Here is a 25,772-nt window from a genome sequence, read left to right as displayed (position 1 = left end):
AAATATACCAATAAATATATTATTATAAATATATAAATATATTATTATAAATATATTCAATCAAATGGAAATATACCATATAAATGGTATATTTCTTTATGAAGGGGCTGGAACAACCTAGGCCTATCATTGGCCCAAAACTATGTTCTTATGGGATGCAATCTGCACACCCTCCCATTAACAATACCCTTGATGGGATCGAATCCGCACATCCTTAGTGTTCCTTGATTGATCTCGCTTTTTGCTGTCATGCGTGATAATGAGGATGTTTTTAAAAATTGAAAAATAGATTCACCCCCTTCACATTAAACTCTGTTCGTACAAATGGTAATTTTATTTTTTAAGGCCAGAAACCACCAAGGGTCAAGTGATTCGAAACAATATTCCTTATAGGATGCAATCTGCAAAATCTCTTTCTTGTCTTACTATATAATCTTTTTTGTCGTCTGTATGGTTATGGTCATTTATAAATGCTAAAAAGGAAGAAACGTTAAACTCTGTTTGAACGAATGGTATTTTCCATTTTGAAGGGGCAGAAACGAAGGGAGCCAAGGGCTCGAAACCATATCTTGATGGGATGGAATCCGTACAACCTTACTGACTTCGGCTACTTCTGACCTTGTTTTTTTGCTGTCGACCAGCGTTGTAAATAATACATTTGTCGGGATTGTTCTTTATTTTTAATACGTACAGATAATATTTCACGATTTGCAAGTAACAAATATAAGGGTTGAGCAGATTAGATGTTCTCTAAAATCATTAAAGTATAAAATTTATAATTTATAAATGAAGAATATGCATCATGACATTCTCAAGTTCCTAAAATAGTTTTGTTTTTTGAAGAAGCAAGAAGCACAAAGGGTCATGATTGTCCCAAAACGATATTATTGTGGTTTGGAAGAGGCTCATGGCAACTGGTCGACTTTTGGTACGCCTTGTCTCGCTTTGTTATTTGATGTCATGCACGTGCCACAATTGTTATGAATTTGTACAAAGAGAACTTATTTAACTCCCAGATTGTACAGGCGTGGAACTATTTCCGATGGAATGAAACCCGCGCATTGTTATTTACAGTCTTTTGATATGTTGTTGTTTCTTTCATAAACAACTCATTTGGTACGAATTTTTAAGACCATGCGGATGTTTTTTATTAACGGAAAAAAGAGACTTATTAAAAATCTGTGTTTGTGTAAATAACATTTATTATTATTAACTTGTGGTGGGTAGGATCAAGAGACATGACCCGAAATTATATTCCAAAAGGAGTGGAATATATCTTTGTTTTGATTGCACATAACATATTTTATTAAAAAATTTAAAAACCTTTATAGATCACACAAAGTTTAAACAAGTTCAACGGCTAATCCTTGCTGTTCCGACAGAGACAAAATCCAAACATTTAATATTGTTCTAGCGTTAATAGCCGACAAAAACACATAAAAAAAATTGTAATACAATAAAATGTTCCACATTTCACAAATCGTAAATTACACAATTCAACAAATATTGAATTGGATAGATAGATAAACGACGCTCACATAATGGGCATTCGCGCAAGCCGATTACAGAATAGTATGTCTCCCGTGGATGTTACAGACATACAGACATTATCAGCGATGCTTGTTGAACGAACCGTAAAGTCATGACAGGTGTCTTGATCGTTACTGGCCGTCTTTCGATACGGCCGGTCTCGCTTTGTTGTCGTGCACGCTTCTGCCTCGCGCCATCAACAGGCGTGTGCCGTAAATCCGTGTAGAAGCGTACAAGGACAGAAACGACAAAAAAAGAGGGTCTTTGGGTGAAAGAATATAATCTGTGTATACCATACCAAAAATTCCACTAATATTTTTTTACAGACATTAATGATCAAATCATCAATTAAATATTGTTTAATTACCCCTATACTTCCTTTTTTTTAAATGTAGTTTTTCGCTCGTTTGAAGTAGTTTAGAAATGACAGTAATAAGTTTTTTCCCAACTATTGGGTTGTCCGGAAAATAATGCAGGATTTTGGTATTAAACAAAAAAAAAGAAACTAGTTACTTTAAAGCAATGTTCTTTAATCAAAATAATTTCCCATACTCTCAATACATTTCTCCCAACGTGTTGGTAACTTATTAATTCCGTCTGAGTAGAATTCAGAATTTTTAGAATTGATAAAGTCAATAAATGCATTTTCCAGTTCCGTTTGATTTTTGAATATTATGTGTTGTAAGTAGTGGTCCAGGTGTCTAAAAAAATGGTAGTCAGTAGGCGAGAGGTCCGGAGAGTAGGGTGGGTGAGGCAAAGTTTCATAGCCAAGCTCCAATAATTTTTGTGACGTTACACGTGACACATGTGGTCGAGCGTTGTCATGCAACAAAATGGGCCCTTTCCGATTGACCAAAGAGGGCTTCATTACTGCCAATTTCTGATGCATGGTATTAATTTGGTTACAGTATGATTCAGCATTGATGGTTTCGCCAGGATTTAAGAAGCTGTAGTGTATTAAACCAAATGAAGCCCACCATACCGTAACCATTACCTTTTTTTGATGAGTTGGGGGCTTTGGAAAATGTATTGGAGCTTCTCCTTTGTCGAGCCACTGTCCAGAACGTCTAGTGTTATCGTAGAGAATCCACTTTTCGTCACATGTAACAATTCTGGCCAGAAATGGGTCATTTTTGTTTCGACAAAGAAGTGATGCACAAACATCAAAGCGCTGATTTTTTTGGCGATCGTTTAATGAGTGTGGAACCCAATTTTCGAGTTTTTTCACTTTTCCAATCGCCTTGAGGTGGTCAGCGACGGTCGTTTTACTGACTTTGAGTTGCTCTGCAAGTTCTCGAACAGTTGTTTTGGGGTTTTCTTCCACCACTGATCGCAGAACATCATCATTAAGAGAGGAAGGCCTTCCACGACCTTCTTCATCTTCAAGGCTGAAATCTCCCTCCCGAAATTTTTTAAACCACCTTTGCACAGTGCACTCATTAACACAACCCTCGCCCCAGACTTGGTTAATGTTTCTAGCCGTTTGGGCTCCGCTTCGGCCGAGTTTAAACTCGTAAAAGAAAATCGTACGAAATTCTCGCTTTGACATTATAAGGATGACTGAATTATTTCCAAGTAGCGGAATGCTACAGAGGTAAACAAACAATATCATTTGGAAGAGGATTAATAAGTGTTGACATTCATACAAATGAGTAATCCTGTAAACGTAAACAGAATATTTTATATAGATTTTTTTTAATGAAAACTTAAAATCCTGCATTATTTTCCGGACAACCCAATAGAAGTTAGGGGCTTTGCCTCATTTTTTGTCTCATTTTTGTATTACTCTCATCTTTTATATTTAAACCATTCCACACGTGAGTAAAATATTCTCAGTCAATTAAAATATACATTCATGCTATTCAAAAGATTATCTAACTTAAGTTTCGCTGATCTCAAGAGTTCTCGATATACTTCTCAGATCCTACCCTTACAACTACTGTAAAATTACTTACATGGGCTGGGAGCCCGGCAAGGCGATTCTTGCCTTGACGCTCTCCCTTCATTCACGCCAATAAATACATTCACACACAATATAAATCATCTTCGGCACACACCCATTGGCCTGTGGGTACTCGATATACCACACAAAACGTGTCAACGTGAATTCACACCACTGGGTAGTCACAAGGGTTTTTGACTTGACTCCTGTGACTACGCCCGTATCGCAATGCAAATATTTATAAAACCAAATAACCTAGACTAGTTTGGTGTGATTGTGGGTACTCGGTATTCTATCACAGACACACCCAAACATACTATAACGTTTACGCTAATAAATTAAACCACTTACAGTAATGATATTATTTCAACCTAGGATTGAAAGGGGATCCCTTTATGCCACCATATACGTTTATCTGCTTCCGGTATCCAATCAATTTGTTATTATAACCTTTTCTTTGTCCTAGAAGTTTCAAATCTGCACGCAGGCCACACTTTATTCTTAGCAAAGCTAATTCCTCGCATTCTAATAAGTATATTTATATTATAATATATATTATTACAATTAATTAAGGTTTTTAGTTGAGATAAAACAGTCAATGGCACGAGCGGGATTCGAACCCACGATCTTCGGCTTGATACGCCGCTGCTCTACCAATTGAGCTATCGTGACCTCGATCCACTCGGACACCAACTTCCCATCTCAAACCGTTGGATTAATTGTTATGGTTAATTAATTGTAATACATTAATTGGTCAAGCGGACCACGAAATTAGTGAATTTAATATATTATTACATTATTTTCATACACTATGTATTATTCAACAATAAAATTGAAATGTGTTGCATGACAGAAGATTCTTATTGAGATGGATTATCATCTGTAACAAATGTTATATAAGCTGAGTCGTGTAATTTATGTAATTTATTGTTAAATAGAGAGATAGTATTATCTGCTGAATGGGTACGGTAAATAATTTATAAAATCTTTTCAGTAAAAGTACACTCCTTTGGGCGCTATGAAATTCCGGCTCAAGGCGTTTATTCGTGTTATGAGAGTTTATGAGTGTGTTGTTTTTCCTTTAATTTTATATTCAACTTGCGTTTCCGCATAAAACTCAATTATAATTTGTACACAATGTTGTGAAATGTTTGTATAATGTTGGCTTAAAACAATTGTTACATTGATTTATTTTAAATAAATGTAGCCGGTAAACGGGCGAGCCCCTTGTCATATTCGATTTGGGGAAAAATGTCCAAGATTACGATGTTGTTTTATGGGCCGACAAACAGAGGTCATCCCCGGTTATCAGAATTTTTCTTTCTTTCTGATATATTTTGTTGTAAATTTCAGCCATTTGATTGTCTCGATCTGGATATACAACATTATACTACTTTATACTACGTCGATATTCAAAAATGCTTCTCGTTTGTACCTCAGGTTGTCAACTACAGAATAGACCCAAAACATGCATATACATATATAAACAGAGAAGTATGGACACATTCACTCCACCAGAATATTCGATATTACTCTGGGCGGGGTTGAACCCGCTCCACTTTCGCTAATAACTTATTTTTACTCTCGAGACGTCACACACTCATCCCGGAGTACACGAAATTCCTCGGGGCGTGGTTAAACAGCACCTTCTCTTCACGCTAATAAATTACATTCATATAACCAAAATAACATAAACACAACACCCGATTCAAGCATAGACACATTCACACCCCAGAGTATACAAAATTCCTCGGGGCGGGGTTAAACGACCCCTTACTCTCTCGCTAANATATATTGTTTTCGAACAATTCAATTAAAATTAATAATAATATGAATTTATTAATAAACATATACACATCATTTTATTTTATTCCGTATTGGTTGTTTGAAATTCTTTTGTTAAGACAAATCAGGTCTTCGGGACCCTATAAACAGTACAATATTAATCAAGGATTTTATTCAATCATGCACATGTAATTAAATTATAGTTATTGTAATCACTAATATTAATTTAAGTGATGTATTGTTTTTGTTTTATTATTTTTCAAACGGTATATATTATTAAATGGTATTTTTTTAGTGTGTTTATCTACTGTTTATTTTATTTTTGTTAGTACGTAGTTCTGTTTTGTTTCTGTGATGGAAAAAGTTTCTTCTAGCTAAATAATATATTTAAGACGTTTCAGGCTTTAGGAATATTATTTAAATATAAAACAAATCAGGGATTTTTATTAATATAATGGTTTTCCGCTTAATAAATGAAGAGTAAAAGGGTTTATATAAATTGGATAATTTTTATAAACGGCAGTAAACAGTAGTGAGCTTGGGTTTGTGCTCACCCGTATTTTTCGGGGGTCGTGTGGAATAACTGGGAGTTATGGCGCCGTAAACCCCCTTCCCTATTATTTTTGGTATTGATCCGATATGTACATTACGTAGGGAATGCTAGTTTCTCTTAAGCAAGACAAGGACGTTTCTTCCATAGGGAATCGTGGAAACGCCTTGAAAGGGATCCCTGAGGGTTAGTTTCTCATGCCCCTGTCGTTTTATCAAATCAATCACTTTCCATATCTTACGAGTTAGTTTTTATTTTCCGTTTTTAGCCTCGTTCCGTTAATCGGATATCTATTTAAAAGTCTTCCCCATCCCCGGCTTTTCTTCGTGCTCGCCCCCGCACGACCCCCTTTTAATCACGTCCAACCCTTCACATCACCGTCCTCGCACCCTCTCTGTTTCAAAATGTTCTCGTTTTTTTCGAATCCCTTTTCCCTCTGCTAAACCCTTGCCCCATCGCATCGTGACAGCCCTCACACGCTGTCCAGTCCCAACCGCCGAACCCGATCCCCTTTGTCTTTCTCGAATTTCTTCTTTCGATGTTGGCTGTTTGTCTTTTTTTCCATTTGTTAATTAGGGGTTGCTTACCTTTTTAGGGAAGTTCGAAAAACGTTTCCGCCCCCTTTTCTTTTCTTTCCGACTGGCGTTACGCCATTTAATCAATTTTACTCGATATAAACCACACAAGACCAAATTTATTTATAAATAAATACAATCATGCCAATACAATCCTCTATTTTGAAAATCATTAAAAATTATCGTCTTTATAATAAGACAAATAATGCAATAATTATTTGAAATTTAAAAATAATACTATACAGGCTGTACCTTAAACCCTCGTGATCAATACTCCAAGAGGTTATCCTACTAGTCAAATTGGACAAACAAGTCCCGATTGTCTAAAGTTTGATTCTATTATTCGATCTCATAAATTTTTAAAGCTTAAATTTGTGATTCTATAATATAAAGTATGTTGTTGTAAACTTTTTAATTAAACTAGCTAAAAATTAAAAATTATTTAACCTATGAAATTCATTTTACCAAATGTTTCCAAAATCCTTGCGTAAATTTTAAGTAAGATTTTCTTGATTCTGTAAATACTGATAGACATGGCTTACAGGAAAGTTGCCCCTAGTAATGAGTTCAAACATAGGCATTTGATTGCCCGAATCATGTACAATTGATGTTTAATTGCTAACAATTTTATTTTTCTGATACAAACGGTTCTAAAAAATTGTCCATTAAGATTTTGAAACTTCTATGAAAAACTTATGAAAGTAATAGAAATTAAACAAAACAGACTACTTGGTACAGCATTGAACAAAAAACAAAATGCTTTGAGTTAAAAAATTTGATTTAAAAAATTAAATTAAATGTTCGAAATGTCCCCCTTCCGAAAGAATGCATCCCTGACAGATTTTACTGTTCTCCTGTTCTCATGCTGCTTTTCTTCTCACCATAAGTCTATAAGACCATCCCTTGCTTTGACAGGAATATAATAGACTTAATTTTTTAGAGCTTCCCATATAGAGTAGAGGGATATCGGTGTTTAAAAAAAAATCAAATTTTCAGCAATTAAACGTTGATTTTACATTGGTGATTACTGACATTTAAAGGATTAGGTACATGTGTTTAACGCTCATTACTAGGGGAAACTTTTCTGTAAGGACCATATCTGACAGTATTTACTGACCCAAAATTATCTTACTTAAACTATAGACAAGAATTGAGGTTACAATAAAAAAAAGGAATTTTCATAAGTTAATTATTCAGAAATCGTGAGATGCGGTCTGGTGTGACGTAGGTTTCAGAAAAACATTTTCTTTATCATGCTAACGTTTCGATCTTTATTGAGATCATCTTCAGGGCCTGGGATTTACAAACATTGTTCCTAAATGTATTTGTTAAATGTAAACAATGTTTGTAAATCCCAGGCCCTGAAGATGATCTCAATAAAGATCGAAACGTTAGCACGATAAAGAAAATGTTTTTCTGAAATCTACATCACACCAGACCGCATCTTACGATTTCTGAATAATTATCGATTAACGGTCACTAATCACCACACACAAGAATTTCATAACGTTTTTCAATACTCTATCCATTACTATAATTAAATGTACAGCGGAATTAACATTTTTAGAGGTAGAGGGACTTTATGGAATAGAGTTGTGAAAAGTTGAATTAACGGAAAAGTGAAATATTTCGAATCGGACTTTCGACAATGGGCACAAGGTTGTGGGGAATTTTTTTGGAACATGGGTTACCACGGATTTTTCGTTTTACTTTAATTCGTACATTTTGTTGGTCTGCGTGGTGATGAACTTGCAGCTTCGACCTTTCCAAACGTTTTTGGTCGCCCTATCTTCGTTGTTATGGTCTGTCAGAGGCGTTTCGACTTGTTGCAGTCTTCAGCGCCTAGTTTTAACCAATATTATTATTAAAAACTGAAGATGGCGAGAAGCCGAAACGAAGAAGAAACACCAAAACTTCCAACGATAGGCAGACCAAAATTCTCCGAAACGACTTAACTATTCTATAAGTTACCCACCCTTGTCTACTTTTCAAAACTTCCAGCCTATTTTTCAGCATACAAGTTTGTATATAACCTGTTCAGATCTGCCCGCATTATTAAATATATATTATTGTACCTAGCGTTATTATATTACAAAAAAATTGTTGAGAATGTAGATTGTTAATAATATAGTCAGCTAAAAAAAGTTTCTTCCTTTTTTGACAAAATTCTTACCGACATTGGGTCACTTATTGTCCGTCTTCACTCGCGGTTTATTGAACTACTCAAACGCGTTTTAGCATTGCGTCAACTGTTTCTCACTTCAGTTTAAGTAGTTCAACAAACCAAGTGAAGAACGACTCAGTAAGTGACCCAATGCCGGTGCAGCATGAGTTCACTGAAGGCAGACCAACTCCCCAACAACTTTAAAATTTTAACTGTTTCTACAGAGCGGCAGAATTGGTTCAGTCTGTTTCTAAGAAGGTCCTGTGAAATAGTTTGATGTGATGTGTAGATTGATCCGATTCTCCTGGTCTGTCTGGTCTTCCTATTTCTAATCAATTTTCTGTGTTGTCTCGTCGACTAAATTTTCATCCTTGAACTACCCAAGATTGAGCTTTTTATAATATTTGCTAAATATTATATACATTAATATTAGAAAACTTTTCTGTTTGAACATAAATTGAACAAAGGATTATTTGAAAATAAAAGAAGGATAGGTAAAGAAAAGTTGATTCTAATGCAACAATTACGGAAAAAATATGTCAGGGTAACAGGAAAATTAATTGTTAAAATCCTAAGGATCTAGGCATAATTAACTTTTTACTATTTAAACACAGATTAGTTTTTCTGAGTGTAACAATTATTGTCAAGTAAGGCCCGACATTGAATTATCGATCTGACTTGCACAATATGAACTAATCAAACTATTGGCTAACAGTTTCGAGTGGCTTTTATCTATTATCGAACAGTAGATAGAGATATGTTCTTCGCGACCTTTGACAAAAATTATGGCTTAGAGTGTCGTTCTGGTTTGACAGTCTGCTTAATGACAAATCACCAAAATCACCCCTTTTTGTTTTGGTTTTTATGTATTAATTAAAACAAAAATGATTATTCGGAAATCGTGAGATGCGGTCTGGTGTGATGTAGGTTTCAGAAAAACATTTTCTTTATCGTGACAACGTTTCGATCTTTATTGAGATCATCTTCAGGGCCTGGGATTTAAAACATTATTTAAATTTAACAAATACATGTAGGCTGTGGAAAAAAGTAAATTTATACAATGCAAAAAATATTTTTTATATTCAATCAAAGTATTTCTACTCACTCAAAGTGTTTGTTTTCTGCGTAAAAACACTATGATTGAATATAAAATTTTTTTTTTTGCATTGTATAAATTCACATTTTTCCACATCCTACATGTATTTGTTAAATTTAAACAATGTTTTGTAAATCCCAGGCCCTGAAGATGATCTCAATAAAGATCGAAACGTTGGCACGATAAAGGAAATGTTTTTCTGAAACCTACATCAAACCAGACCGCATCTCACGATTTCCGAATAATCATCGACTAACGGTCACTAATCACCACACATAAAACAAAAATATTATATAATATTCTACAAGTAATGTTAGTACAAAAGCCTCCTGTCGAAAATATTGTTATTTCTTATAGCATAAAATCATAGAATGGTTCTAGATATTGAATCATTGTCAACAGTTTCACTTGTTTCATCTTACAGGAAATCGTTATCTTGCCATTTCAGAGTTTGACATATACGTTTGCGCAAACAAGTACAAGTGAACATCTCTGCTGCGTATAACGTGGATTACTTTCTATTAAAGTTCGGCCCTTGTTGTGCGCCCTTTCTCTTCCAGAGGAAAAATATCTTTATCTAAACTTAGCCACATCTGGCAGGACACCCTTGCCCTATTTACCATATTACCTTAAAGAATATTTCTTGTATAGGAACCATTCTTGTTAACGAGCACTTTAGGAAAAATAAATATTAGTTTATAGACTATTTTTGTTGCGAAATGTAGATTCTAACGACTTTATTAGTGATTAGATAAAGTACTCATTCCTCGTAGTAACATTCTTCTCTTTTGTTTTTGTTGTCTGTTTCAATACAAACTTGCAAAAAAACAAACCTTTTTTTTCTTTGGCGAACAAATTCATATATTTTATATATGTTTAGTCTTTAAAAAGTTTTATTGTAATTTTTTAAAGGTCGTGGATATTACAAAAGTACCTCCTTTTTACGGTGATATAAATTTAAGGGTTTTTATGTTCAAAAGTTGTAAGAGAACTTAAGAGACTTTCATATACATATTTCATTCTTCCCTCTTCTCCCGGCCTGGTAATGACACTCTGAGCTCATAAGAACTCATTTTCTCTTGAGTTATGTCTTTTCCCGAAAAGAGCTCGTTCAAGAGTAAAATTAAATTCCTCGTACGGCCAACAATTGCTTTTGAGGTGGATGGGGGGCAACTTAACTTTTGCCTATTTTCGAGGTCTGCGTTAATAAACATTCCCGTTCTGGGATATTTGTCAAGGCGTGAAGGACTTCCTAGTCCGGTTTTTTAAAAGAGCAGCCTCTAATTCGTACAATTCGCCTTTGAATTTCAATAGGTTGTTTGGTTTGCTTTTTATTTCGAGCTAATACAAAAAAAAAAAAAAAAAAAAAAAGAAAAAAGAAGAAGGGTAAACTTTCTATCCGGGCAACCGGTTTACTTAAATTCTCCTTCCGAGTCCGGTGGATTCTGTGTCCTGACCGAAATCTTGACACCCTCTTAACGCCCTCTTGCAAACCTTTTCTTTTACGTTTTTCCCTTTTCTCTTTCTTTCTCTGGCCTCTTATTCATCCGGACCATCCGTTACCCTTATTTTAATCGTGCTCTTTTATTATTGTTCTTGGCCGGGGGGGGGGAGAAAATTGTAAAAAATACTTTTTTTTATCCAATGGTACAACATTTTTCTCACACTTCCGCACTGCGCCCGTAACGGAATTTTTCCAAACGAGTTATTTTATATAAGTAAATTTAAATAAATATATATCGATAAATTTTGAAATGATGGTTCTACGAATTCGTTTGTTTTCAAAAGTTAAAACATTATCTGCCCATCTGGACTATTTGCTTTGGAACTTTATCTCAAGTGGAATGAAATCTATTGATTTTGGTGTAAATATGAGGAGGTGTCTGAATAGTAAGTTATCGTTAGTTGACAAAGCTACCAAACTAAAAATCACTCGTTTGGTTTTTACAATTATGGTACAACAGAATATTTGTCTTTATGAATCTTTATATTATAATATTATAAGAACGGAGAAGTAAACTATCAGTTAAGCTCCTATCTCAGGACTTTCCTCACTTGGGCTGGTCGCATAGAGGAATAGGCCCACAAATCTACTCCGGTCTAGGTGCGGAAGGCGTTGTAGCCGCTTCATTTATCCCTATCCCTAGTAGATTGATAGATAGATTGAAGGAGATAAGGGTGAAGGTTATTTTATAGGGTTTTGTTTCTTCCAGCCTGATTCTCCCTTTATTTAACCATCCTTCCAAGCAAGAATCCTGGAGGCTTCTGAAGGCCACTACTGTATCTTGTTTGGTGAAATGATGGCGGTATCAAACAGTTTACCGAATGTGTTGTGTTTAGTTAGTCAATGATTATTAGGAGATGCTGTCTGGGTGATGTAGGTTTTAGAAAAACATAAGTTCATTATGGTATAAACATATATCTCACTGGCACTCTCAACACGACAAACAAGAATGACACATCTTCTAAATCTAAAATTTTCTAGCATTGTATAAATTCGTTTTTTTATCTTAATTTTCTTAGCATTGTATACATTCATTTTTTTATCTTAAATTTTCTAGCATTGAATAAATTCATTTTTTTATCTTAAATTTCCTAGCATTGTATATATATTTTTTTTTAATCTACAAATTTCTAGCATTTTATAAATTCGTTTTTTTATCTTAAATTTCCTAGCATTGTATAAATTCATTTTTTTACATCCTACATGCATTTGTAAAATCTAAACAACGTTTATAAATCCCAGGCACTGAATATGATCTCAATAAAGTTCGAAAACGTTGGCACGATAAAGAAAATGTTTTTTTTTTTTTAAATCTACGTCACACCAGACCGCATCTCACGATCTCCGAATAATAATCTACCGAATTTAAAACGTCATCTGTCTATTATATTTCCTTCGAAACTGTATTATCTCAAAAAGAATTAAATCTATTCATTTCGTTGTAAGTATGAGCAGGTGTCTGCATTTTAGGGAAGCGTTAGTTACCAACAACACCAATAAAAATTATTCGTATTTTTTATCTGAACCGAGAACTTATATAAAAAGAATAATTAATTGAAAGAAGTAATTTGGTCAATTAGACCAGTAAAACATAAATGGATTATTCGTATTCTGCTTTAAAACTATATTCTATCTAACAATCTATCAATATAAATGCATGAAAAATCTATTTAAAAAGTTGTTATCATCTAGTAAATAAAATGCAAAAAATAAAACGCTAATATTCTTTATTTAATCACATAAAGATTATAATTTATTTGTTTAAGTATTATTGCTATAAACTAAATATTTGACTATCCGTGACACACAAAGATAAAAATTGTTCAATAATTTAAAAAAAGACGTGACATATTGGAACTTACGCGGTATAAAAAAAATTATCATAAATGTTGTACATCTCCGATTACCAATTTTCAGGAAAAATAGTAAATAAAGTGTTCATTTTATTTTACCTAGTTAATTTTGAAGCATAAACAAAAAATTCATAAACGAATTATCTCAAGCAGTTTTATCATTTTAATGAGCGTAATCAGGAAAGCCATGTTTTCATGTTCCGCTATAGGTTTTGTTGCAAGGTTTAAAATGAGAAACGCTCCTCTAAGATAAGGGGACCGAGCTCAACAATCCACCATAGGAGATAACATAACAACAGTGGCCTATAATAAGAGGCCATCAACTGTATATTATGGGTCCTTAACTCGCACCACATAACTTTCATCGCGGAAACGGAAAACAACATTATTAACTTTTTGGTTCTTTAACAACTAGATAAAATCGATGGTCGGTGAAGGATGTGGTGAAGGATAAGCCCGTCGATGAATCAAAGCTGTTGATGTAAGCAGTTCCTTAAATCGCCCGGGGAACTTGAAAATAAAATAAGTACCGATAGAAATTCAACTTCATTACATTTTATATGTACTTTAAAGAACTGCATGTATAAAACTATTACCACAGACAAATAACAATATTTAATGGCTAATATTTAATGCATTGTGTGCTGAAATATAAAAAAATAAGAATGCGACCGAAAAGCAATAAATTATTTTTTCTTAACACAAATAATCAAATTTTGTTTCCTCAATAAATAAAAAAAGTAAATAATATTTTTTTTAAAATTACCTTTCCTTTCGTTAAGATATACGGGGGGAAATGTTTTGTTTAAATTATTTCCATCGATGTTATCGCGCTGCTCAAAACCTATACGATAAAAACTATATCTTGTCATATTTTATTGTGTCGTTTTAAAGTAGATTACGCAAACAAATTGAAGAGTTATTAATAATTTTTTGCCTAGTAATCTCAAATTGTTTTAGATTTCCTCGTAGGTACGAAGAAAATGATTCTTAACGATAAATAATTCATGATTTCGAAAAATTTAGACATCGTTAGGTGAATTGACCAAGAAAAGTGATAATTTTGGAAATTAACAGATGTGGTTTAAATGTTGGAGAGAAAAGTTAAGATTATTGTGGCATTTTTGCATTAAAAGATGAACAGCATAAAATGGGCAATTTTGGCATGTTCTGGTTTGAGGAAAAGTTAAATGCTAAACGTGGACAGTTTTAGCATTTTGTGGCCCTGGTTTACTTTGAACCGAAAAATGAGAAAATGTAGGCATTTCGCACTGTAATAGATGAAAAAAAAGTGGAAAATTATGGCATTTCAACGTTGTGGTTTAAAAATGAACAATAAATACTCATAATTTTGGTATTTCGTGATTTATAAGATGAACAAAAAGGATTGTTAATTTTGGTATTATGTAGTTTATAAGTTGAATGATAAATATGGACAATTTTGGTATTTCGTGATCGTGGTTTAAAAATGAACAAGAAATGCGCATAATATTGGTATTTCGTGATTTATAAGATGAACGAAAAGGATTGTTAATATCGGTATTACGTAGTTTACAAGTTGAATGATAAATGTGGACAATTTTGGTATTCCGTAATCGTGGTTTCAAAATAGAGCGAGAAATTGGAATAATTTTGGCATTTCGTGATAAAGTTGGATAATTTTGGCACTTCGTGGTCACAGTTTAACGAGAAGGGTTCATAGTTTTGGTATGTCCTTCGTAGTTTAACAGAGGAACGAGAAATATGGACAATTGGCATTTCGTGGCCGTGGTTTAAAAATGAACAAGAAATGTGTGTAATTATGGTACTTCAAGTGTAAAAGATAAACGAAAAGGCTTGATAATTTTGGTATTACGTAGTTTAAAAGACGAATGATAAATTTGGGTAAATTTGGCACTTCGTGGTCGTGGTTAAAAAATAAAGCGAGAAATTGGAATAATTTTGGCATTTCGTGATAAAGTTGGAAAATGTTGGCACTTCATGTGGTCATGGTTTAACGAGAAGGGTTCTTAGTTTTGGTATGTCCTACGTAGTTTAACAGATGAACGTGAAATACGGACAATTTTGACATTTCGTGGCCGTGGTTTAAAAATGAACGAATAATGCGTATAATTTAGCATTTTGTGGACCTGGTCTTAAGATGAATGAGAAATTTGTATAATGTTGGCATTTCGTGAGAAAGGTGGATAATACGGGCATTTCTTAGTCGTGGGTTAAAAGATGAAGGGGGAGGTGGATAATTTTGGCATTTCTTGGGCGTACCGGTCGAAGTTCGCTGATTCGTTCAAGGGAAAAAGGGAGTCGTCGTAGTTTCTAATTACCGAGAGAGGTAAAATCTTTATTGCGCTCCAGAGCCGGAGAGGCGAGTCTGCAAATAAGACAGTTTCTGTCTGACATTCCTGAAGAAAAACCGTTACGAATTTTATTCTCTACGCCAATTGTGGTCGCCTCGGCCGAAAGCCCATTATCTCAGTCATAAAAAGCCTGTAAACGTTAACCCCTTTCAAAAAATCGTAATTAATGCCTTTTTGAAGATGAAAACGCCTACGATTAAGATTTTAATCGTGATTTTTTCCTCTCTCTCTCTCTCTCTCTCTCTACTTTGAGAAACGGGTCATATAATGCTTGTCAAGTTTTGGGTATGTTTAATTATAAACTTTCACACTGGTAAATATGTGCAACGTAGCAATTTCATGATCATTATCTTCTAAACAATAGATATTTTCAATTTTTTATGGACTGTCGAAATAATGATAAGGAGGTATATGCTTGATGATAACCCCCAATGCTTTTCGCGATATAAATATTACGTAAACCATTATGTTACTTACGTGGTACTTAAAATTTTCATATTTTCAGAGTCAGGTAGGCTATCGGTTAACTGTATTGAAAGACTAGACATTATTTTGGATAGTTTCTAGTTTTTTGCCTCACGACAGATACAATTACCGTAGAAACTAGTTGATGATCTTTCAATGTATATAGAGAATGGAATTGGCCAAGAATGCCTTGAGGAACCATGTATTTACTGCGAAAATATTGAAATAAAAGTGAAACTGTAGAGATGTCGGTATTACAGTACCTATACTACATTTATGATATTTCAGCAATGATATTTTAGAAAGGAATCAAAGTTCGAGAGTTATGGAGCATTAAAAAACACTGTTAAGGAAATCGTAAATACTTCGTTAATCATGCTACCATGCTGATTCTAAATAATTTAATGATATCTGTTGTTAAAATACAATTTAAATTTAAATGGTACAACTGGGTAAATTGTGTTAAACCTTTTTTATACTAATACTATAACTACTACACTAATAATTAAACATGAGGTAATATTCAAAATCTACTTGTAAAGAAAAGCAATGATATTTGAGGGAAAACTTAAAAAAAAAAAAAAAAAAAAAAACACAACATTCAGTGTTGTGAATTGAGCACTGAATTTAGAAAACAAGTAAATTTATTGTATATTTCAGCTTGGTTTAATAGCTGGACGACCCAAATAATAAAACAATAAATAATAAAAGATAACAGCTTTATTACTTTCTTACGTCTGTCAATGACTGGATTATTTGCATGATCGTGGTTTTAAAGAAAAACGAGAAATTTGATATTTTAAGCATTTCGTTATTTAAGGGATGAACGAGAAATATGCTTAATTTTGGCATTTCGTCTTCTTGTTTTAAAAGATGAACGATAAAGGTTTATAATTTTGGCATTTCGAGAGAGAAATAGATTATTTTGGCACATCATGATCGTTGTTTGAACTGATAAATTTGATAATTTAGGCATTTCGTTATTTTAAAGATGAACGAGAAATACGCTTAATATTCTAACAATTCATGGTCGTAGTTAACAAGTTTAACGAGATTAGTGAATAATATTGGCATGTCGTGAGAGGGATGGATTATTTTGGCATTTCATAGTCGTGGTTTTAACTGAGAAATTTGATAATTCAGGCCTTTCGACCGTGGTAGCCGAGTGGTTAGCATGAGAGACTCTCACGCCGCGGTCGTGGGTTCGATTCCCACCGTCGCCTCTGGCCCTTTTTTCCCGATAACCCCCAATTTGAACAACATATATAAGAGATTCGTCATGGCTAATATGCAAAGATCAATGCATATTATATCATTGTGCATATATATATATATATATGCATCAATGCATATCAATGCATGATAATATGCAATAGGCAAAAAAAACAAAAAAAAACGAGAATTATGCTTAATATTTTAACAATTAATGGTCGTAGTTAACAAGTTTACGAGAAAAATGGACAATTTTGGCATATTGTCGATATGGTTTAAAAGGTGGACGATAAAGGTGTATAATTTTGATATTTCGTGAGAGAGGTGGATTATTTGGGCATTGTCAATTAGTTCCTGGTCATTGAAGATATAAAGGAGGAAAGAAGGTAGTTTATTAAACAGATGTACTTCAAATTAAACCTGCCACACGCTACGAGCACTAATAAATCATCGGTTGATTAGATAAACATATGGTGTTGCGTTATGGTTTAGAAGATTGGCAACTTTTTTGTTGTAGTGGCTTATTAAAGAGAAGCAATGGTTAAAAATAATAATGCCGAGCTTGCGAGAAAAGAAGAAAGGCTGACTCCAAACGATCCCTGAAGTTTGGTTTATAGCCATACTCAATGCACAGATGTCAACCCCTGGAGGTTGTTGGCCCCGATGGCCCAGACAGCCTGATGCACTCCTCTTTTTCGGCAAGGTTCAAGGCCCTATGCAACTTTCAACCCTAAAAAAGAAACAAAATAATAATCCTCTTGTTTACACGACTATAACTCCATTGGGCGTCCCCTCCCGGAGGTACCTTTTCTAAGGAGTGGGCAATAAAATGCTATCCCACCAATTAGAAAAGGTTTCTCCCCCCGTTTCTTTCCGACCTTTTCTCCTCTTTTTTTTGCAAACCACGCCCGAAAAATAACCCTTTGTCGTTAAAGTTATATTTTGGAAACCCAAGCGGTATTTTAAAAAAAGACAATGAGAGTCACGCAGTACACCAGATGCACATAAGGGAAACGGTTGAAAAACGAATCGTTTTGTACGTCGGTGAGACAAAAAGGTCTGAAAATTGCCATTATGCCACCCCAACGGACATAACCCTGATATTATCTCAAGACTTCGTACTGCATATTTATCAAAAGATAAATATTTTCTCCTATCGAATATCTTTAATTTCGAAATAATGGAGGATTACAAGAAATATTTAATAAATGTAAAAATTCAAATATTTCAATTCAATTTCATTATTATTTCTGCCAAATGAAATTCACCATATTCTTATTACATATTATAAATCAAATGGTTCTGAGAAGAAGTGTTTGATTTTCAAAATTTTATTTTGTAAGTACTTATAGGTTTTATTGGGTAAATACAATAAACTCTAAATTCAACGAGATTTCTTAATCGACCTCGTTTGACTAAAATGTATGGCCTGCTTGTATCACAATTAATCAACTAATGTTACGATAGTTGCATTTTTTAGCCGTCTTAGCTCAGCGATATATCACCACGACATTCTTCAGGTGATGTTTATCAGCGCGACCAGCCCAAAACACAAATCTCGTCCTTTCATCAAAATCCTTTTAAAAAAACGCGAAATGCGCCTTGAAAAGGTCAAATATTTTTCGTATCCTCATGGGATTAATAGCATACCCTCCGACGGTTATATGCAAAAATCAATCTGTTGTAAACCACGCCGAAAATGTATACTCGAGTTCCAAGAAAACATATATTTTCCATATAAGCAATAAATTATGAAGCTAATAATTACTTTTATCATACTTCATACTTCACCTTATCTAAAACAATTCAAGTAATCACTTGTTAGCTATATAATATTACGATTTATCATATACGTGCATATTTGCATAATAACAACTGAAAAATTCAACGCAATTATTTACATTAACATTTTTCTTTTTAAAATTTCCCCTCCACAGATTGTACTATATATTTTACAGGACAATAAATTATCCTACATATTTTGAATGGATTAATTTAAATCACTATATCTCTGAGATATATAAATTTAATTGATGATAAGTCAATTCTATTAGTCCTTATCTTGAAAGCGTAAAAGAAATAGGGAACAAGAGTCATAACTGTAGCACCTGTTGACAACTTTGGTTCTTTTTCTTACTACATATTTATGTTTCTCAATTTACTTGCATGTATAATAATAATAATATTAATAAGTATATGTTATTTGCTGTACTTTAGTTCTCTCTCTTACTCTCTTTCTCTTTCTTCCTCTCTCTCTCTCTCTCTCTCTCTCTCTCTCTCCATCCATTTCTCTCTCATTCACTCACTTACTCGCTCTCATTCATTCACTTATTCTCACTAAAGCACTCACTCTCTTCCTCTCTCTCACTTACTTCTCTCTCTCTCTCTCTCTCACTCTCTCTCTCTCTCTCTATCACCCTCTATGTTTTCTCTCTATCTCTCTATCTAAATTCTCTTTTCTGTCTACGTTTCTTGTCAATTTCGTCGTCCGAGACCTCAATTTGAGATTTTTCATCCTATCTCTATCTCTAACCCTATCTATACCCTTGTTCTTTTGGCTTCTTCCTATTCACTTTTTATACTTTTCAAATTAAAATTTAGTTTTAAGTTAACTCTGACAGAATAGAGAACTTAGATAAAGAGGAGAAAGAAAGAGAGGGAGAGAGAAAGAGAGAAAGAGAAAGAGAAAGTGAAAGAGAAAGAGAGAGAGAGAGAGAGAGAGAGAGAGAGAGAGAGAGTGAGAGAGTAGGACTGAACTTTTATTTTTTATGTGTACAAATTTAGGACAATACTGTGCTCTCTTGCAATTATGCACACCACATAGGGTGCGAATGTTTTCTCGTTTTCTCAAAGGTTTTATTATAAGTATAAATTGTTTTTAATTAGATATAACATTCCTTTTTTTAATTAAATTCAATAGTTAGAAATAATGTGCACAAAAAATCTTATAAATTAAATGCATTCAATTTTACTTACTAAACATGAATTTTATCATTTTATAGGTAATAAAATATCTATTTAAAACCAAATTCAATCATTTTTAGTTATTATATTTTTTAATTATTAATTTAAACATTTATTTTTTTCAGTTAATTGATCTTCTTTTGTTCAATTTTTGTAAAAAATTAATATGTTAATTTTTTTTCAATATAATTTACTTTTTATTTTTGAACTTCATTCAATATTTCTATTTAAGTTTTTATTAATATGTACTCTCTGACCTAAACACAAACATTACTATGTTATAAGTAACAACATTTTTTTGTTAAACAAAACTCAATAATTATTCAGAAATCGGGAGATGCGGTCTGGTGTGATCAGGTTTCAGAAAAACATTTTCTTTATCGTGCCAACGTTTCGATCTTTATTGAGATCATCTTCAGGGCCTGGGATTTACAAACATTGTTTACAATTAACAAATACATTTAGGATCTCAATAAAGATCTAAACGTTGGCACGATAAAGAAAATGTTTTCTGAAACCTACATCACACCAGACCGCATCTCACGATTTCTGAATAATTATCGATTAACCGTCACTAATCACCACACAAAAAACTCAATAATTTTTAGTTGTTACAATTCTATCAGTATTATAATTATTATTAATACAAACATTTTTACTTTTAATGATTTACCAATTTTTTAAAATATTCTGTAGACGATTTTTTAAAAATATTTTTAATTATTAATTAAAAAACAACGTATGAACGTAACAACGTATGTATATGAACGTATACATATTTTTCGATAACACTTACTTTTACAATTGAGTTGATCCTTTTTAGTTAATATAAATAACTTTTCTCTTGTTACACTAAACGATTAATTTTAATAACGTTGGTGGTGATTCTAAACTACTATTTCTAAACCTAGAGACCAGCAAATTTCAGAAAACGTACTCGAAATTTCAACGTTTTAACTTAGCGTTAAACAAAAAACATTTTTCAAAAATTTTGGCTACTAAAACTCTTATTTCACCAAGGTTTACAAGTTTAGTATTGATCACAACTGATTGGAAATTTAACGTAGTTTTCAATGGTATGAACGGATTTGTCCAAAACCTTTTAGTTTTTATGAATAATAATTTTTTTTAAGCAAGGTCGTGAAATGTTAAAAAATCAGAAAAAGGAAATAACTCCGAAACTGTTTAGTTTCGGACCACAGTTAATTAAGACTTTTTGGTTCCATTTTGATTGTAGAATCTACTGGCAAAGTTTGTAACACGAGTAGCTGAACACCGTGTATAATACATATACAGATGTAGATAAAAACAAATGAAGACAAAAAATTATTTATCCAAAATTTCATTACGGATAGAGTTGGCTATAATACAAATTTTACCAACTATACTATAATTATTAATAGTATAAAAAGGAAAAAATAGACAAGTAAAAAGTGTAAATAAGTATATAGTAGAAAAAATGAAATCGTGTTGAATTGGTCCAGGTCACTAAATGGGTCTGTCTCCACTCGCGGATTTTTGAGTTATTCAAATGCGTTTCGAAAGTACGCCATCTTCAGTGAGGATCTCGAAAAGTAAAATTATTGAAACAAAAATAGTACAATACTTGGTACACAGTGCTGGCGGTATGTCTGTGAAAAAGATCCACCTGGAGGACCCGTCGTAGACGGTCCGACTTAACAGGAGCCGGCACAAGAAAATTCGGCCTCCACGAAATAAAATAAAATTAAATCACCTTCCCATCCCGAAAATCCTGTTAGGAATAATTGGGATAAGTCGGGATCGCGTGTCGGCTATTAATTACCCGCCGGGGCCGACAGGTTGCATTTCAGCCAGCTCCGCCATCTGCCCGCTGTGCAATTGCAAGGAGGGGATCTGAATTAATGCCCATCAGACGGCAGATGGGGGCCGATCCTCGTAAACAGAGACTTATCAATGGTCCCATCCCTCTCGACTACCTACGCTATTAATTTGATTTATACATTCTTCAGACGATTACCGAGCCACTTACTTAAAAAAATAAGAGAAAGACGTGAGAAAAATCTTCATTGATATTTGATCTGCATTTGTCTTATGTGGATTTCTTCTATGTCGAAGTGTGTAAATAACATTAAACATGCCGTCTTTAGAAAAGTTTAAAAAAATATCTTCAATGCCAGAATATGTTGGATAAATACTGTGCTTAATTTATCAAGTATATTTTGACAATAAAGACATTTTTTTTAACTTTTCTAAAGACGGTGTGTTTACTGTTCTTTATTCACTTAGACACAGAATAAATCCTCATAGCACTCCTGACCCAGACATACACGCCCAGTCAACCCCACCAATATTCCCAAAGAACATCAACATCATCCCAAATCATTCTCTCCCTCTCTGAAACGAGTAACTGGAGATTAATATATTTTTAAAGAAAAGCAAACCAAAAATTATTTGAATCGACCAAACTACAGGTATCTATAATAATATTTTTTAAAAAATATATTGTAAAATATATAAAATTATATAATTAGTCTGACATGAACAACTAATTTACAAAGAGCAGAGACTAGTTAATTGTTCTTCGTTGATTGCCATATTAAAAGTCATTTACATTAAAAATTTGTTAAAATTTGTTTGGTCGATGTTGTAGCAGTGGCAGTAAACGAAAATAATAATGACGGTACCATTCAATTCTGGGTTCTCACTTTTTAAAGTTACAAAAGTGATGACCTTTAATTGTCCACCTTGTAAAAAATATCTAGAAATGCAATAAACATGTTTTTATTTTTTCTGTTTAGGGCTGGTTAGAAAGTAGGTTAGGTTAGGAAGCCATATGCAATATACGGAAAGGAAACAGTGTAGTTACGATCTAATTATTCCAAAAATATTATCACCTAAAAAAAGCTAGAAAGATTTGCACTACCCACTTTCCCGCCCTACGGAAATTCCCTTCAATTAAGGTTATTCCTAAACCAAATAAACCCATTCGACATCCTAGTTCTTACGGACCTATCAGTCTTTATTTATAATCGGGAAGATACTCGAAAAAATACTGTTGCACCGCGTGCATAACGAAATCCCATCCTATATTATTCCTTACCACCAATTCGGCTTTCGGAGTTGCCACTCGACTATCCAATCAAGCTCCTCGCGTGGTAGAAACCATTGGCAATGCCCTCGAGCTGAAACCGCATTGCCCTGGTGTCTTCCTGGACATACCTCAGGCATTTGATACGAGGCTTCTGGTTAAGCATCCTACCATCTACTCTATTCTTGAACACTTAAAAACTACTTAACTGACTTCTCAACTGAACAAAATACTTCTTTCTCTTCATTTACCCGATTCCCTCTGGTGTCCCACAGGGAAGCGTTTTCGCTCCCCTCCTCCCTCCTCTGTACAATCTGCGCGGCTGATCTATCCACTCACACTAACACTTTCATTTTTACCTTTACCGATGAAACATCAATGCTCACCTCCGACAGAGATCCCGTTACAGCTTTACGTATTTACAAAATCCCTCACACTAGTATCCTGACTCCGCCAATGGGGAATCAAGGTTAATGAATTTAAATCGAAATACATTATTCCCTCTTAACAAAAAAACTAACCCTCTTTTATATTTCAATATTCTTTCAATCGCCGTTGCGAACCACGTACGATACCTTAGATAGTACTTCGACAAATGACTTACGTGGACTCCCCTTACGAGACTCAAACTTAAAAATTTAATTACAACATTCATACTGCTAAAAAGTCTACTTGACAAGCGATCCAAACTTACAGTACATACAGAAAAAGACACAGCCCTGCTAGCCCCGTTATCGACATACCGACTTGAACTGAACGGAACAGCTAAGCATTCTAGTCTTAATAGACTACAAACCCTACAATCTAAAGTTTTGTGAATAATAGTTAATGCTCTTTTTATGGCTCTAACCAAACAATTCATACCGACTTAAAAATTTCATACGTATCGGACCTTACCCAATTCCGTTACAAAAATATTCATTCTAAATTACCCGATTTTACTCAAACCCCTTAATCCGCGAATTGTCATCCTCAACATTACCCATCAATCCTCGTCGGAGACTGAAGCAACGTTGACCACGCGACAACTTAGTAGCCTAACATCGGCAAAGGATAATTGCCAAATGATATCCACCCTGTTGGTGAACTAATTGCTCCCATCAATGGATGGACGCAGTTCAAGCTCACACGCTCTTTTGGATGTCCGTGCATACATCCTTGTGTGCACGTTCACAACAGTTTCAATATTTTTGCAAGTTGCATATTTAAATTGCAGTTGTAAATAAATGAATTTAAAAAAATAATGTCGAAATACTGTAAAGCATATTCTTGATTTAGCTTTAAAAAAATTTGAAACGCTTGCGTGCCGAATATTCGGGCTGTTGCCCGGGCGGCATGCGATCAGTCAGCAGTTTCATCAAAGACTCGTTTCGGCATATTGCAAGATCAGGAGACCGGTAAAGAACGAGAATACTTTCACGAAGTTATTCCCTATTCGTCAAGAATATTCCGAACACTTTGCCGACAGATGGTCCGGCGGTGTAATGGAATCGGGACGTGATGACCAATTTTGGATTCGTTAATAATATTGACAGAAAGGCTATCGCGTTTATCGACTTTGTCCGTCTTAAGCCGCTCTTCCGGCTTAAACAAGCACAACGATGCTTAAAACCCATTTTGAACTTAGAATCTGATAATTGTCCCCCTCGTTCGCAGCGGGGCTGAACGTGTTTATCGAAGTTCTTAAATAGTGAAAGAGCAGGGGGGTTGGTTAAAACCACGCTGATAAAACTCGAGGAAAGCTGAAACAACGATCATTAACAAGAGAAAAGTCGACTATTAATGAAACTCCGGCGGAACCCAATTAATCGTGTTGTCCTTCGAAAGCAGAAAAGGAGCTTGTTTCGCCGTGTTAGCCAGGACCTTCTCGGCCAAAAAAAGGACGATCGATATCGATAAAGCGGCATAAATTTTTCACCCGAGTAGTCACATGACGCGACCCGACGTCGGAAGATTGTGATTTGCAAACATACCTAAGACGAACTATGAGGGAAGATTGCTTTATCGACCGCGTCTTCTCTCTCTGCTCTCCTTCCTCCCTTCGCAGGAGATTAGCAATCAGTCCTCCCTACTTCTATGAGGTATTTCTCTCCGTGCTCAAGAAATGATCACGACCAGAATTTTTTATGAGCTTCAATTCTTTTTTCTTCTTCTTTTATTTCCGTGTTTAATTTGATTCGGCCTCCTTGCACCCCGGCGACTTTGCTTTCCATTAGACATTCTTATTATTTAAATCTTTCCCGGAGTTAAGAAAAAAAAATTAAAAACAATGTGATAGTAGGAACTTAAAAACATCAAAGAGGAGAAAAACATTACGAGGTGTTGAAGAAAAAACACAATAAAACAATATTCGTATATTTAAGTTTAACATTTAATCCGAGTGTATCAAAGTCACGATAGCTCAAATGGTAGAGCAGCGGCGTATTTAGCCGAAGGTCGTGGGTTCAAATCCCTCTCGTAACACTAACTTTTCATTTCAACCAAAACCTTACATAAAAATTAATTAATTGGAAGAAGTTATTTGGTCAATCGGACCACGAAATATAATGGATTTGAAATTTAATCTTCCATAATATAATATTCAAAGAATTTAAATTACAACGTCAAAATAGACTATTTGTACGATCATGCGAGCAGAAAGAACAGATATTTCTAATTTATTGTCAGTTATAATCAAAATTTATGTTTTGAAAGCAACGACTTACGGC

The 25,772-nt window shown here is 34.0% G+C and overlaps 1 protein-coding gene across 6 annotated transcripts in view; it reads right to left on the bottom strand.

The window, feature by feature from the left end:
• Positions 1 to 25,772, bottom strand: part of LOC106669311 (broad-complex core protein isoforms 1/2/3/4/5) — a 109,350-nt gene that overhangs the window by 13,034 nt on the left and 70,544 nt on the right. The window lies entirely within an intron of this gene.

The sequence above is a fragment of the Cimex lectularius genome, unplaced genomic scaffold (assembly GCF_000648675.2).
Source record: "Cimex lectularius strain Harlan isolate CLEC.00 unplaced genomic scaffold, Clec_2.1 scaffold35, whole genome shotgun sequence".
NCBI lineage: Eukaryota > Metazoa > Arthropoda > Insecta > Hemiptera > Cimicidae > Cimex > Cimex lectularius.
Note: the sequence above shows the minus strand (reverse complement) of the source record. Positions and strands in the feature narration are given on the sequence as shown.